This window comes from Lithobates pipiens, unplaced genomic scaffold, assembly GCF_037356315.1.
Source record: "Lithobates pipiens isolate NorthernLeopardFrog02 unplaced genomic scaffold, aLitPip1_a1.2 Scaffold_1, whole genome shotgun sequence".
Taxonomy (NCBI): domain Eukaryota; kingdom Metazoa; phylum Chordata; class Amphibia; order Anura; family Ranidae; genus Lithobates; species Lithobates pipiens.
In genome coordinates, this window is record NW_027507685.1 from 220,761,527 (window position 1) to 220,778,574 (window position 17,048).

Consider the following 17,048-nt stretch of genomic DNA (forward strand, 5'->3'; position numbering starts at 1 on the left):
GATCCCCCATCTAGTATTTACATACAATGTTATATGTTTAAGATATGTAAACCTCACCACATCCTTCCTAAGGAAGCCTTAATCTGCCCATATACTTAGCAGACTGGGCCACCCTAGACTTCTGCGTCAAGCCTGCAATAGATTTGGTGACGGTCACAGCACTGGACAAATGCTACAAATATGAGTAAACAGGTAGGTGCTAACTGCCATTATCATGCTATGGATGGAATAAGCACTCATTTAAGAGCTGCAGACATACATAGTTACATGAAGAAGTTGAAAAATACATTAGGATTCAAACTAATCTCAAACAAAAAATAACAACTTGTAAACCCATTGTTGGTCCATTGTTGGTCCAGAGTAGAGCGAAAATCCCTTAAGAAGATTGCTACATTTTACTTTGACAGATTCCCAGATTAACATACTATATGGTAATTCAGAAGTGAAAGTAAAGGAATACATTATATTTTTTTATCTTATATTACATTCATTTCATTAAAAGGGCATTTTTCATTCAGTGAATTTATTAATTGTTTAAGGATATATGAACAACTGGAAAGCCCATGCTGGGGCTAAAACATTTGCAGAAAACAGATCCTAGAACAAAGGTAATAAATGAAGTTACAGTTGAGTACAGACTCCCAGGGGGCAAGTTGGTCAAGATTCCTACCAAAATTGGTGGACTGCAGGTCAGGTAGGCTACCTCAAGGGGCTTAGGAGTTCTTTTAAGGGAAAAAATAAGTTCAGTGTAGGAAAACAAAAGGGGGGCAGAAGGGTGTAGATGGGAAACAGAGAAGGGAAGGACAAAGAAGGGTTGGAGAAGAGTCTCCACAGACTTGGGTTCCAGTTGAGATATAAGGTAAAAGGGCATTTCATCCTCTTTTGAAACTATCTTCTGATTCTGCTGAAAAACAGTTCCCAAGGAAGACAATTCCACATTCCTGCTTCTCTTACAAGAAAGAGCTTTGAAGCTGGAGATTAGCAATGATCTCCAAATGGTCACACACAAAGCTAAAATACTTATATGTGTTTGCAAAAGGATTTATAACTATTTAGCAAGTCTCTTGATTTACACACTTTGGCCACATTGTACAACAAGAATGATGACACTTCTATTATTCCTTATGTCTATGTATAGCCAACTTTTTTTATATTGAGTAGGAAAGGGTTGAACTCCCTGCCAGGTTAATTTTTGCTATCCATTGGGTAAGTTTCCCCTCACTTCTTGTCCCAGTGATGCAACATTAAGGCAAAGGAAATCTCCCAAAGTAAAGAGAATTCCAGTCTTTGATAGCTGCCTCCAGAACAGGAGTCCCAGTCGGACTATTTCTGCTTACCTCTCTTTCTTGGGCAACTCTAAGATTCTGGATTTCCTTCATTTTCTTTCGTGACAATAGTAACCAGTACAACTAGAGTGGTAAAATAAACAATAAAAATAGCAAATAAAACTTGACAGAGGGTCTAACTCTTCCAATTCTATCCAAAAGACAAAAAATGTTTTACCTAGGGATACAATTTAAGCATTACAGTTTCTAATGTCACCTTCCCACCTCCGTAATGCTTACTATGCAAGGATTCAGCATAATCACTGAGCGGAGAAATGGGCCAGCAAGCTGTTACACAATACAGGAGTTCTTCCCCTAGATAAGAAAAAGAAAAAACAACTTTTCTAGTAGAGAGGGTAAAGATTAGAAGTTAGAACAGTATTTAACAACATTTTGTCATAGAGGAACATATAGAGGAAACCTCTGATAATATAAATTATATCTACTAGACTACTACTCATGATGCCTTAAAGAGAAGCTCCAGGCTCCTTCAGAAAAAATTACAAACACTGTAGCTGCTGACTTTTAATATAAAGACACTTACCTGTCCAGGGATCCAGTGATGTCCTCACCCGAGCCGGTTTTTCAATTGGCTTTGGGTGCAGGCACTGCCATCTTTAGTAAGGGAAACAGGAAGTAAAGCCTTCACAGCCTGTTTCCTACTGTGCATGTGTGAGTCACGCTGCGCCTTGAGAATGGTCCTGTAGTCTTTTGGGAATTGTGATGTGTCCCAGAAGACTGTGGGGGAAGGTGGGGGCCAAACTTCCCGTGCAGTTTGCCACAGGGATCTGAGCCAGAAGTGGGAGTGGGAGTGGGTACCTGTCAGGTTGGAAGGTAAACCTTCTTCTTCCAATTGCCAACACTATGTCAGATTGCAGCAGTTTTCCTCAAGGATTTTACCGTATTTTGCTCCATCCATTTTTCTTTCTATGCTGATAAGTGCTCCAATCCCTGCTGCAGAGAAACACCCGCATAATAGGATATTACCCCCCACCTCCATAACAGGATATTACCACCTCCATGCTTTACTGTAGGAATGGTGTTATTTGGATGATGAGCTGTATTGGATTTCTGACAGACATATTGTTTGGTGTTGAGGCCACATAAAAAAAAGGTGTTATGGTCAGGTGGGACTAAAATTTAATGATTTTGAATTGAATGAAATCCAACACAGCTCACCATCCAAATAACACCATTCCTACAGTAAAGCATGGGGGTGGGGTGGTAATATCTTGTTATAGGGGTGTTTCTTTGCAGCAGGGACTGGTGCACTTGTCAGTATAGAAGGAAAAATTAATGGGGCAAAATACTGTCAAATTCTTGAGCAAATTCTGCTGCCCTCTGCCAGAAAGTTGTCAATGAGAAGAAGGTTTACCTTCCAACATGACAGTGACCCAAAGCACTGTTGTGGAAATTTGATTGTATAACATTTATGTGAACATTTTATTCTAGGATCTGTGTTTTATAGATTGTCATCTGTCTTCCTGCGTCTGGTTTAATCGAGGAGCGCTCTAGCAGAGCGCACTTGAGTTAAATCGAGACCAGTGGTAAAAACGGTCAGTAGGAAAACCTTCTCATGGGATTTGAGACGTGTTCTCTGTGTCTGTGGATGTTTGTTGGTTTGTAGGTACCAAGCGCAATGCGCTGGGCTTCTTGCCTTCAAATGACTATGTGCATTAGAGAAGCGAAGTCCACATAACGAGATAAACATATTATTTTATCTCTGTGCGGCTACGATATCCCTTTTGGATACATATCTGCATTAAGGTGGAAGTAAACTCCCCTATCTTTTTCAGCCAAGGAAGCTGCCATCTTTGCCTCTGTTTAATCTTCAACTACTATGGTGCTGCACATGTGATTCGTTATGACACCAGCCATTAGATGGTTTGATAGTTTGGCTGAGAGCACAGCCAATGTGCAGTTAGCACCGTATATTGACAACACCAGTAGCAATGTCCCCGCAGATTGTCTCAAGCCTGTACGAACCAGTAGAATGAGCTTAATAGATACTGTTTACTTTGAAACACTATTGACTGGGCTGCATGCTGACTAAAAGGGGGCATGTGCACTTCCTCTTGTGAGTGCCCTCCCCTTTAATGTATGTCATTTCCTGTGATGTCATTTTCTGTACTGAGGAAGTGCTTGCCTGTTGTGGGCAATCACTTCCTGTTTGTCATTATTTTGTGTCCAATCAATAAAAAGCCCAAGGGTCTGGGCCCCCAAAGGCAGTCAGGCTGATGGAACTGAGAACGTAAGAAGGATGGTCATGTCTGTTCATTGGGATGAATGGGTTGGAAGGTAAGCTAAAGTATTATATCATTAAGACGGAAATGTTATTATTATGGGAAACAGGAGATTTGGCTGTGTGCTCTGCGTACGGCCAAAATTTCCAGAACAGCACAGAGCAAAAATTACCACACATTGGTTGAAGGAGAAAAAGGTGAATGCCCTTGCATGGCTTAATCAGAGCCCAGACTTAAACCCCATTGAAAATCTGTGAAATGACTTGAAGACTGAAGTCCACAAATGGTCACCATCAAATTTAACTGATCTTGAGCAGTTCTGCAAAGACGAGGGGGGCAAGTATTCTAGTCTAGATGTGGAAAGTTAGTAGAGACATATCTCAATAGACTAAAGTCTGTAATTAAAGCAAAAGGTGGTCCAACAAAATACGGACATAAAGGGGGTGATCCTTTTACCAACTCAGTAATTCTGATTTTGAAATTTTTTTTTTCTCTGACATGTTGGTGTTATATCTTTCACTTGGATGTTATAAGTTGTACTAATAAATACATCTGAATAAAACAAAAACTGTGCAAAGCAACAAAAGTTGATTATTTTAAAGAGAGATGATTCTTTTTTTATACCCACTGTATGTATGGTAAAAATTTCTATGCCCAAATTTAATATTGCCAATTCAGGAGGTGGGCAAAAAAGGCAGCCTGTGGTGTCAGAGATTAATTGAAATGTCCTCCTCCAAAAGTTAATGAGGTGTTTGCAGTTCAAGAGCATGTGCAATAATGACCCAACGGAACCACATTGTCAAGGCTGGACTCAGCCCTTCCTTCTCAAAGCTGGCCGCTCAGCTGTTGGCTTATTGCTAGCTCCTATCTCTCCACAGTGACTCACCTGTTGATGATATCCTGCTCGTCAGTCCTGCCTACTTAAGTCCAGTCCAGATGATCTCTGCCTGCACCTTGGTCACATCTCCAGAGACGCTCTCCTGTGTTCCAGTTAAAAACTTGATTGTCTGATATTCCTTCTGGCTCCAGATCCTGCTTGCTGTTCTACTACGATCATCTCTGGCCCCCTAACATTTTGGCTTGTCTGACTATCCATTCCGGTTCCTGAACTCTGGCTATGTTTTGACTATGTTTACTCTGTTTAGCTTTTTGATTATTATTATTATTATTATTAAACAAGCGTGATTTAACTGTACTTTTGTTTCAGTCTGATTCATGGTTTTTGACACACATTCCTTCCTGCATAACTGTAAAATGTAGCCAAAGAGTATGGAGTAAATTACCAGCGTAGGGTGATTTTTTGAGTTAGTTCCCAATGGTCAGTGCATTTTGATACCTTATGCCACGTACACACGATCAGAATTCTCGTCGGAAAAAGCTCTGATGGTTTTCCAGACGGAATTCCGACGGGATTTCACTCAAGCTGTCTGGCATACACACAGTCACACCAAATTCCGACCGTCAAGAACGCGGTGACATATAACACGTACGAGGAGGGGACTAGAAAAAGGAAGTTCAATAGCTTACATCTCATAGTTGAATCTGAGCATGCGTGAGTTTTTGCGTGTCGGAATTGCATACACACGATCGGAATTTCCGTCGGGAAAATTGAGAACATGCTATCAATTTTTTGCGGGCGGAAATTTAGACAGCTAAATTCCGATGGAGCCTACACACAGTCACATTTTCCGATGAAAAGCTCTCATCGAAATTCCAATTGTGTGTACGTGGCATTATAGATTCAGGTAAGGGCTGTTTTCCATTGATTCACAGTAGGAGTAAGAGAGCTGCAACTCTCAATGTCTGAAAGGGAAAGTCTTAGCAAAGGAAAGTTTATCTCAAATAATATTATAAAACAACACTGTGACCTTTTTATTTGATCGCGACTTAAAGTGTTACTAAACCCAGGACCCTGCATTCACTATATCTGGTCTCCCACAGTACACAGAACATGAAAATGCAATAGTTTTAAAAAATATATACTGATAAATACCTTTTCTCATCAGCAGCTAGAGCAGTCTTGTGACTTGTATCAGTCTCTGCTTAAAGCTTGTAGAAGGAGTTTTAATTTTCCCCTGACCGTCTGGCTGGACAGTGCTGATTGGCCCTGCGCTGATCACATGCATCCTCCCAAGAATAAAAAAAAAACGCTCTAGCAATATAAACTGAGCATGTGCAGCCTGTCCCCTAATGCTCTGTTCTATCAGGAGATGGATTAGGGACAGTGGAAGAAGAGGAGGATCAGAGAGACAGGATCAAACAGCCATTTTACACAATCCAGAGGATTAACCCCTTAGGTTCCAAAGTATAGGATGCAGCGTATATAGAGTATAACAAGCATGCTATTCTGCATATACAGACTGATTTTTACTGTTGTGGGTAGTAACACTTTAAAGCTTGGATGGTTAATGACACATATTAAAAAACAGTATTTCCTTTGTATTAGTTTTTTTTTGGGGGATTTTTTGGTGACAGGTTTTATATGTAGCACATGCAGTATATATTTATGTCTTAAGATCTACTACCTACTACCTGTATTATGTCATTTTGGTTGCTTCTACATTCAATTGTTTTATGATGGAATGAGATCTCACAGGGAGAAGTATACACTATCACATTTGATTGTATTGTATTGCACACAATTATTTTACTGAACTATGTTGACAATGACAGTCATTGCCCAAAATGCACACAGAGTGATTTTGGGGTAAGATTATTTGTCTCATTATGGTTAGGAACGCTGCACTTTTACATATACAGTATCTCACAAAAGTGAGTACACCCCTCACATTTTTGTAAATATTTTATTATACCTTTTCATGTGACAACACTGAAGAAATTACACTTTGCTACAATGTAAAGTAGTGAGTGTGCAGCTTGTCTAATGTGTACACACAATCGCACATTCCGACAACAAAATCCATGGGATTTTTTCCGATGGATGTTGGCTCAACTTGTCTTGCATACATATGGTCACACAATTTTGTCGGAAATTCCGAATGTAAAGAACGCGGTGACGTACGACGAGCCGAGAAAATTGAAGTTCAATAGCCAGTGTGGCTCTTCTGCTTGATTCCGAGCATGCGTGGAACTTTGTGCATCGGAATTGTGTACACACGATCGGAATTTCCAACAACGGATTTTGTTTTTGGAAAATTTGAGATCCAGATCTCAAATTTTGTTTGTCGTAAATTCCGATGGAAAATGTCCGATGGAGCCTACACACGGTCGGAAAATCCGACCATGTGTATGGAGCATTACAGTGTAAATTTGCTGTCTCCTCAAACGAACTCAACACACAGCCATTAATGTCTAAACCGCTGGCAACAAAAGTGAGTACACCCCTAAGTGAAAATGTCCAAACTGGGCCCAAAGTGTCAATATTTTGTGTGGCCACCATTATTTTCCAGCGCTGCCTTAACCCTCTTGGGCATGGAGTTCACCAGAGCTTCACAGGTTGCACTGGCGTCCTCTTCCACTCCTCCATGACGACATCACAGAGCTGGTGGATGTTAGAGACCTTGTGCTCCTTCACCTACCATTTAAGGATGCCCCACTGATGCTTAATAGTGTTTGAGTCTGGAGACATGCTTGGCCAGTCCATCACCTTCACCCTCAGCTTCTTTAGCAAGACAGTGATCGTCTTGGAGATGTGTTTGGGGTCGTTATCATGTGAAAATACTGCCCTGTGACCCAGTCTCTGAAGGGAGGGGATCATGCTTGGCTTCAGTATATCACAGTAAACGTTGGCATTCATGGTTCCCTCAATGAACTGTAGCTCCCCAATACTGGGGCAGCACTCATGCAGCCCCAGACCATGACAATCCCACCACCATGCTTGACTGTAGGCAAGACACACTTGTCTTTGTACTCCTCACCTGGTTGCTGCCACACACACCTGACACCATCAGAACCAATTGAGTTATCTTGGTCTCATCAGACCACAGGACATGGTTCCAGTAATCCATGTCCTTAGTCTGCTTATCTTCAGCAAACTGTTTGCAGGCTTTCTTTTGCATTATCTTTAGAAGAGGCTTCCTTCTGGGGCGACAGCCATGCAGACCAATTTGATGCAGCGTGTGGCGTATGGTCTATGCACCGACAGGTTGACCCCACCACCCTTTCAGCCTCTGCAGCAATGCTGGCAGCACTCACATGTCTACTTCCTAAAAACAACCTCTGGATATGATGCTGAGCACGTACACTCAACTTCTTTGGTTGACCATGGCAAGGCCTGTTCTGAGTGAAACCTGTCCTGTTAAAAGGCTGTATAGTCTTGGCCACCATGCTTCATCTCAGTTTCAGTATCTTGGCAATCTTCTTATAGCCTAGGCCATCTTTATGTAGAGCAACAATTATTTTTTTCAGATCCTCAGGGAATTATTTGCCATGAAGTGCCATGTTGAACTTCCAGTGACCAGTATGAGAGAGTGAGAGCTATAACACCAAATTTAACACACCTGCTCCCCATTCACACCTGTGACCTTGTAACACTAACGAGTCACATGACACCGGGGAGGGAAAATGGTTAATTGGGCCCAATTTGGACATTTTCATTTAGGGGTGTACTCACTTTTGTTGCCAGCGGTTTAGACAATTAATGACTGTGTGTTGAGTTATTTTGAGGGGACAGTAAATTTACACTGTTATACAAGCTGAGTGTACAGCTTGTATAACAGTGTCAATTTCATTTCATTAATGTAATCTTCTTTGATTGTAGCAAAGTGTCACTTCTTCAGTGTTGTCACATGAAAAGATATAATAAAATATTGACAAAAATGTGAGGGGTGTACTCTGTGAGATACTGTATATATATATATATATATATATATATATATACACGGTGCATCCGGAAAGTATTCACCGCGCTCCACTTTGTCCACATTTTGTTAGCCCTATTCTAAAATGGATTGCATTTATTATTTTCCTCAAAGTTTTACAAACAATACCCGTAATGACAACGTGAATGACGTTTGTTTGAAATTTATTAAAAATAGAAAACAAAAAAAAATCCCATGTACATAAGTATTCACAGCCTTTGCTCAATACTTTGTTGAAGCACCTTTGGCACCAAATACAGCCTCAAGTCTCTTTGAGTATGATGGTACAAGCTTGGCTCACCTATTTTGGGAAGTTTCTCCTATTCTTCTTTGCAAGACCTCTCAAGCTCCATCAGGTGGGATGGGGAGCATTGGTGCACAGTCATTTTCAGATCTCTCCCGAGATGTTCAAATGGGTTGAAGTCTGGGCTCTGGCTGGGCCTCTCAAGGACATTCACAGAGTAGTCATGTAGCCACTCCTTTGTTATCTTGGCTGTGCACTTAGGGTCGTTGTCCTGTTGGAAGATAAACCTTCACCCCAGTCTGAGGTCCAGAGCACTCTGGAGGAGATTTTCATCAAGGATGTCTCTGTACATTGCTGCATTCATCTTTCCCTCAATGCTGACTAGTCTCCCAGTTCCTGCCACTAAAAAACATCCCCACAGCATGATTCTGCTACCACAATGTTTCCCTGTAGGGATGGTATTGACAAGGTGATAAGCGGTGCCTGGTTTCCTCCAGACATGGTGCTTGCCATTCAGGCCAAAAGAGTTCAGTCTTTGTTTCACTAGACCAGAGAATTTTGTTTCTCATGGTCTGAAGGTCCTTCAGATGCCTTTTGGCAAACTCCAGGCAGGCTGTCATGTGCCTTTTACTGAGGAGTGTCTTCCGTCTGGCCACTCTACCATACAAGCCTGATTGGTGGAGTGCTGCAGAGATGGTTTTTCTTCTGGAAGGTTCTCCTAGCTTCACAGAGAAACAATGGAGCTCTATCAGAGCGACCATCGGGTTCTTGGTCACCTCCCTGAGTAAGGCCCTTCTCCCCCGATTGCTCAGTTTGGCCAGGTAGCCCGCTCTAGGAAGAGTCCTGGTGGTTCCAAATGTCTTCCATTTACAGATGATGGAGGACACTGTGCTCATTGGGACCTTCAATCCTGCATAAATTTTTCTGTACTCTTCCTCAGATCTGTGCTTCCATACAATCCTGTCTCGGAGGTCTACAGACAATTCCTGGGACTTCATAGCTTTGTTTGTGCTCTGACATGCACTGTTAACTGTGGGACCTTATATAGACAGGTGTGTACCTTTCCAAGTCGTGTCCAATCAACTGAATTGACCACAGATGGACTCCAATCAAGTTGTAGAAACATCTCAAGGATGATCAATGGAAACAGGATGCACATGAGCTCAATTTTGAGTGTCATGGCAAAGGCTGTAAATACTTATGTAAATGTTTTATTTTTATTTTTTTTAATTTTTAAAAAAATTTGCAGAGATTTCAAACAAACTTCTTTCACGTCGTCATTATGGGGTATTGTTTGTAGAATTTTGAGGAAAATAATACATTTTGGAATAAGGCTGTAACATAACAAAATGTGGAAAAAGTGAAGCGCTCTAAAAACTTTCCAAATGCATTGAATAACAACAGTTTAAAGACTCTTAAGCTTTCAAAGCAACTAAAATATAATAACCACAACCAGAGTTTCCATCTAACTCTGGGATAAATGGTTTGCAAACCACAATGACTTCATGTTTCTCTGTATGCTAATACATTTCACAGGCACTGAAATTCTGTATTGTTTTTTTATATTGTGATGGGGCAGTGGGGGATGTGGGCTGTCCCCCATATATTTTCTGAGAATTTTTTTTTAATATTCCGGCAGCCGCTCAATGAGGCTGATACACACTTTTTTTCAGTAAATCACTTATTTCAGTTTTCACTTCAGCAAACTTTCACGGTAGCAAAAACAATGATTTCTACTGCAAAATTAATTTAACAAAAATCACTTGCTTAATAAGAAATAGAGCACCCCCTATAACTAAATCACACTTTAAATGGTTACTTTTGCCTGGTAAATGCAGCACACACATACATAATATGATGTTAGTAAACTGTGTTTTATATATACAGAAAAAACCTGCTAGGGGTTTACTTTTTTATAGCTTTTCTGTTTTACTTGTTGCATGCCCCAGAGATCCAATGACGATTCATGCATGGAGAGCCATGGATGGTTTGTGCAGGTATGACAAGTTTATTAAAGTGGCTGTAAACCTCAGGCCTGAAATCTGAACAAAGCACACATTTCTAGTGTTTACTTGCCTCTCTCCAAAGCACTAAGTGTCATTTATTTTGGCTCTTTGGTCCCTCTGTTATCAACATGAGTCACTTCTGACAAGTTTTTCTGACACCAAGAGCTAAAAAGGTGACAGGGGAGGGATCAGCCTGTGAATGACAGCCATGGCTCTGTTCCTGTGTGCTGCGTGAAGGGGGGTGTGTCCCTTCCCTCCAATCAGCTCTCAAAGCTCTTGTACAGTGTGCAACTCCGGATAACCGCCCCCTACTTTGTGAGTCTTTGAAAAATCCATTTCAGCTCTGAGTTTTACAAGGAGGTCAAGGACAAATGATTGCAAATAAACAGGTATAACTTATGTAGGAGGATTTGTTTCATATCTGTGTATCACCTGAGGCCACTCACTTCACTCGGTATAGGGATGCATTTGCAACCACTTGCTGAGCTTCTAGTATATATCCAAACCATTTTCAGCTGTAAATTTGCTTAAAAATTATCCTTCCAACCTGCTGCTGTCTATTATGTGCAGTTCCACAGACCGCCCACTAGAGGTCGCTGCTGTCTCTCCCTCTTGCACGGAACCCCATGGAGAGATCAGTGTGTAATGGGGGAAGGATTTTGGCGTGGCACCTGAAGAGGTAGAGATGGCACGAACAGCCAAGAGCGCGGTGGTGATATGTGTGGATGTGGGTCTGGTGATGATGTACTCCCACCAGGGGGAGGAGACTCCATTCGAGCAAGCCAAGAAAGTGATGACCATGTTTGTGCAAAGACAGGTGTTTGCAGAGAGTAAAGATAAAATTGCGGTGGGTCTCTTCGGCATAGATGGAACAGAAAACTCTCTGGCTGACGAGGATCAGTATCAGAACATTTCAGTCCACCGACATCTCATAATGCCCGACTTCAATCTACTGGAGGAGATTGAAGATGTCATCCAGCCTGGAAATCATCAAGCTGACTTCCTCGATGCCCTGATCGTCTGCATGGACATTCTGCAGAAGGAGACGCTAGGGAAGAAATACGAGAAGCTGCACATCGCGGTGTTCACAGACCTGAGCAGCCCCTTTAGTGAGGATCAGCTGGAGATCATCATCGCCAACCTGAAGAAAGGCGGCATCACCCTGCAGCTCTTTCTGCCGTTTCCTGTCAATGAAGATGAGGACGGGGCTGGTGACAGAGGAGGAGGAGGAGATGACACTGGAAGCAGACGAGGACCTTGTAAAGGGTTTTCTGAGCAACAGAAGGATAGCATCGAGATGGTGAGGAAGATCATGTTCACTCTGGAGGGTGAGGATGGCCTGGACGAGGTTCAGGGACAGTCTGGAACAGCTTTCCATCTTTAAGAGGATAGAGAGGAGGCCTATGCTGTGGCCCTGCCAACTTACCATCGGCTCCAAAATTTCCATACGCATTGTGGGGTACAAATCTGTGATGGAGGCGAAGGTGAAGAAGGGTTGGGTTATCGTAGACGCTAAAACCCTGAGAAAGGAAGACGTACAGAAGGAAACTGTGCATTGCCTGAATAACGACAAGGAGACAGAAGTTCAGGCAGAGGACATTATACAAGGGTTTCCGTTATGGAAGTGACATAATACCGCTTTCCAAAGTGGATCAAGGACAGATGAAATACAAGACAGAGTCCAAATGTTTCACAGTTCTGGGCTTCACTAAGTCATCACAGATCAACATGACTCATTTCCTGGGCAATCAGGTTTTGAAGATCTTTGCACCTCAGGATGACGATTGTGCAGCTGTTGCTCTGTCTGCCCTCAGCCGTGCCCTCGATCAGCTGGGGATGGTCGCCATTGTACGTTACGCCTATGATAGAAGATCTAACCCCCAAGTTGGCGTTGCCTTCCCTATAATCAAGGAGAAATACGAGTGCCTGGTTTATGGCCAGCTACCATTCATGGAAGACCTCCGGCAATATCTCTTCTCTTCACGTGAAAACAACAAGAAGTTCAAGCCAACAGGTGACCAGCTCTCGACAGTGGACTCTCTGATTAACAGCATGAGTTTGGTGTCTGATGATGGGGAGGATTTGTTCAAACCCAGCAAAATCCCTAACCCCCAGTTCCAGAGGCTATTCCAGTGCCTAGAGCATAAGGCCTTCCACCCTGATGACCCCCTTCCACCTATTGACCAGCATCTGTTGGACATGCTGGAGACTCCGGCAGAAGTTGAAGCCAATTGTAAAGATGAATTAGCCAAAGTGAAGGCCAGCTTCCCTCTGCAAGAGGCCGGGAAGAAGAAGGAGCAGAAGACGGCCCAGGACATCTTTGAAGACAAAAACCAGGAACCCGATGCCAAGAAGCTCAAAGGAGAAGATGAGGATTTTAACATCTCTCATCTGGCTGATGGCAATGTCACTTCAGTGGGCAGTGTGAATCCGGTGGAAGACTTTCAGGCTTTGGTCAGGCAAAAGAAAATGAATTTATAGGACGTAATCAATCAGCTGGTACAACCTATCTATGGGTTTATAGACACCAAGCAGTCTCAGTATTACCTGAAGAGTATGACCTGTATAAAGTGTTTGCGGACAGAAGCCATTCGGCTGTCAGGGCCTCAGATTTTTTATGATTTCCTCCAGTCGCTGAAAGAGTAGACAGCAGGGGGCAGCCTTAAAGAATTCTGGGAAATTGTTGTTCAAGATGGCGTGTCCCTGATCACATCCGAGGAATCGACAGACAGCTCAGTGACTCCTGAAGAGGCCAAACAGTTCTTGGCCCAAGCTGAGAAGAAACCAGAAAACACATCTATGGTGGAAGAAGATGATGAGGATGATCTGCTGGATTTGATGTAACCCAGAATACTACAGGAACGAGGCCCTTACTGGAGGCGCAGGACCAAAGTCAACAATGTTTACATATCTCCGTTCTGTTGTGTGTGGCCGAAGAATTGGGAGAACTGTTTTGTATGATCCACAGAGTGGAAGCTGCTTGGTTAGTCTGTATTGGCATTAATGGAGTGCAAAAATTATTGGATTTGTAGGGTTAAATGATGAGCTTTCAGAAATATTGGAACCACTTAAATGACAACTGTCCTAGCACTGAGGAAATATTCTTGTCTGCAAATTAGTATTCAAACTCATGTAATATATTTCTCAGTTTTTGTTTTTTACTTTATTTTTTTATCCTTTTTTTTCTTTGTATATCCTTTTTTGTTTTAGTATACTGTAGGTCTATGTTTGTCCAAAGGAATCTTTAAGTTCGCTTGCTGTTGGCTGGCTCACTGCCTCTGCAAAAAGGTTAAAAAATATCAAACAAGGTGAGGAGGCGCCATGGGCCTATTCGGTCTTTTTCTGCTATGACTGTTGTATATTTCTCTTTCTGGTTATATTAGAACTGATCTATAGAAATCCCACAGTCCTCCTAGAACCAAGGAACTGCTGTACACAACCTTAGTAAGGATGTGCCCTAAAAAGGACCTGGGTTCGAGTCAGGCAATCAGTTCTGTCGCTGGCAAAGTTTCCTTAAGCTGGTCATAGATTGATGGAATATTGGCCAGCTCAGCAGCGATCACACGAGGTTCAATCCATCTATGGGCAGAATGGTTGTACTGGAGTTGATCAATGGATCGACTTCGGTACATCTAGCTTGTCGGACTTTCTGTATGCAGTCACTGCCTGCGGCCATAGCCGCCACCAGTAATCATTGTGTTCTGCTGGCGGGAAAGGCTCCCTGCTGGCAAGGCACAATAGCACTGCTGGTTGGATTTTCCCCATCAACAATGACTGTGTTGATGGGAGAATCCAGTGATTTTCTTTCCTGCAACCCATGGTTGCAAAAAAAGAAAATTGCATCATCTATGGCATGGATCTTTGGGCTGCGGCCCTCCGGCTGTTGTGGAGCTGCACATTCCATGGGGCATTGTAAGACTCTGACATGGCTGGGCATGATGGGAGCTTTGGTTCCTGGGCAGCTGGAGGGCCGTGGTTTGAAGACCTGATTGCCTTACCTTACATCAGAGCAGAAAGATCTGAGAGATCTGCTCCTGTGTAAATAAAACATGTCCCGGCTGTCAAAATGATGGTAAACGAGGCTGAAGAGCTGCAGGGGAGGAAGGTCTTGCGTGTACTCAACACACTCAAAGTAGAGAGCGTTTCAAGTGTATGTAATCCCTAAGACAAGGACATACATTATGCAATTTTCCTTCCTTCAACCGCAGGGTTTTTCTCTCTGTAGAAGAGCTGAGCCCTGATAAAACTCTACAGAAATAATCTAAACTCAATAAAGCAGATCTTTCATATAAGTAAGCAACCGCTATAAAATAAACCAACTCCCATGGTAACAACCACTAGCTAAAAACAAGAAAAAAAAAAAAAAAAAAAAAACAATCCCAATAAATAAATACTTTTCTTAGACCCAGCAGTTTGCAGTTTTACCTGAAAGGAAATATGAAGGAGATTTTTGGGACTAACTCTGCAAAATGAGGTTTCTGAAAGACAGATTTGTTGTGCTTTTTTTTTGTTTGTTTTTTCCTATTATTATTCATGTTTTGTTATTCCTGGAGGACTCGGCATCTCTGACCAGCATTTTTAACGCTGGGCATACAGATAACATTTATACGATTGTCTGATGCAATGATTTTACTGATGTAGCTGATTGCACTAAATGGATGGCTCCATCAATTAATAATGCTTTTCATCAGTCAGGAAAATATATCCGAATTCAACCACATTGATTGCTTTGTTGTGCACTGCTGAACGGTCATTTTCATGATTTGGAGCATTAAAATGTTTGATTATTGGCAGTTTTAACACATTTCATCAGAAAAGGTTTATTTTTATAAAAAGAAAAAATGTTGCAGATGTCGGTTTCAAAAATAAAAATATCAGATCATAAAAAAATATATATATATAAATACATTGGAACCAAACAAGTATAAGTATCTCAAACTGTTTTTATATTTGCTTCCTGTTGTTCCCTATCACAGCTAGACTCAGACTGGAAAAGGGAGGGCAGAATTGTGAGACAATCAAGCTCTACTACACTAGAGTAGAGTGCTATCAATTCTAAAGTAGCTAGTTGCTTTTAGCAGCCTTCATGGCTGTTGATGTGAGCTGCAAGGTAGGTGAAGTGCCTATTTTGCATATCTACTTGTGGTTTACTTTAAAGTTTAAACCACAACTTAAGGCATTTTTAAACGGTCCCTCAGGAGATTAAAAAATAAAAAATAAACTTTGGCTGCAATATTTAACTCCACTCTGGCGTTGTCCCTTGCAGTAATATATTTCTGCCACTAGATTCCTCAGCCTTCTGGGTTGAGCGACGCCAGTGTCATTCAACCTGGAAGACTGAGGGCATCCTGTAAGTGCAGGGAATTATGAAACCGCTCCAGAGGAGGCCCCAATGTAGCACCTTACACTCACAGTGTAATGATGCAGATACCAACATTGACTGTAACAGGTCAGCACCACCCTCTGCATAACTGAGGGTCACCGACCATTGGAAAATATCTAAAGAGGACCCTGCATGTCACATATACAGGCTTACGTGTGAAAAGATTTATATTTTCTTCTGTCACCTGCCTGATCTCGGGTGGATACTGTTACTATACATACCATATAACAGACCTGTAGTTAAAGGGGTAAGTAAGAGTTAACTTCACTGGAACTAAGGGGCCAAGCCCAACCACTGAAAAAACAACCCCACATCATAATCCCCCCTCCACCAAATGAATTGGACCAGTGCACAAAGCAAGGTCCATAAAGACATGGATGAGCGAATTTGGGGTGCAGGAACTTGACTAACCTCAACCTGATAGATCGCCTTTGGGATGAATTAGAGCAGAGACTGCGAGCCAGTCCCGATAGTCCAACATCAGTGCCTGAGCTTACAAATGCGCTTCTGGAAGAATGGTCAAACATTCCCATAACACTCCTAAACCTTGTGGACAGCCTTCCCAGAAGAGTTGAAGCTGTTATAGCTGCAAAGGGTGGGCCAACTCAATATTGAACCCTACGGACGAAGACTGAGATGCGATTAAAGTTCTAAAGTTCTAAAGTTCATGTCCGCGTAAAGGCAGGTGTCCCAATACTAATGACAATATTGTATAGATATAGATACAGTATATCCTGTCCTGTCTGTCCTGGGATTCTATTGCTAATTTCAGCTTAGGGCTTGATAAACAGCATAGGTTATAGCCACATTGGGCATTTGATGGCCACTTGCTTGACAGATTAGAAACTACTAGACACGTGCATTTGTTTTCTTCCGAATGCATTTCCGTCAGAATTTCACAAACAATAACGAACGTGCAGAATCCAAAAACCGAAAGAGCCGACATAAACAAATGCTTTATTTTAGTTTTCGCTGCAACAACAGTTCGATATAGATAGGAGATTAAACATGCCGCTGGCAATAGCGA

At 42.0% G+C, this 17,048-nt stretch overlaps 1 pseudogene; it reads left to right on the plus strand.

Annotated features, from left to right (window-relative positions):
* Nucleotides 1-11,315: 11,315 nt before the first annotated feature.
* LOC143988910 (X-ray repair cross-complementing protein 5 pseudogene) lies at nucleotides 11,316-13,751 on the plus strand (annotated as a pseudogene).
* Nucleotides 13,752-17,048: the final 3,297 nt, after the last annotated feature.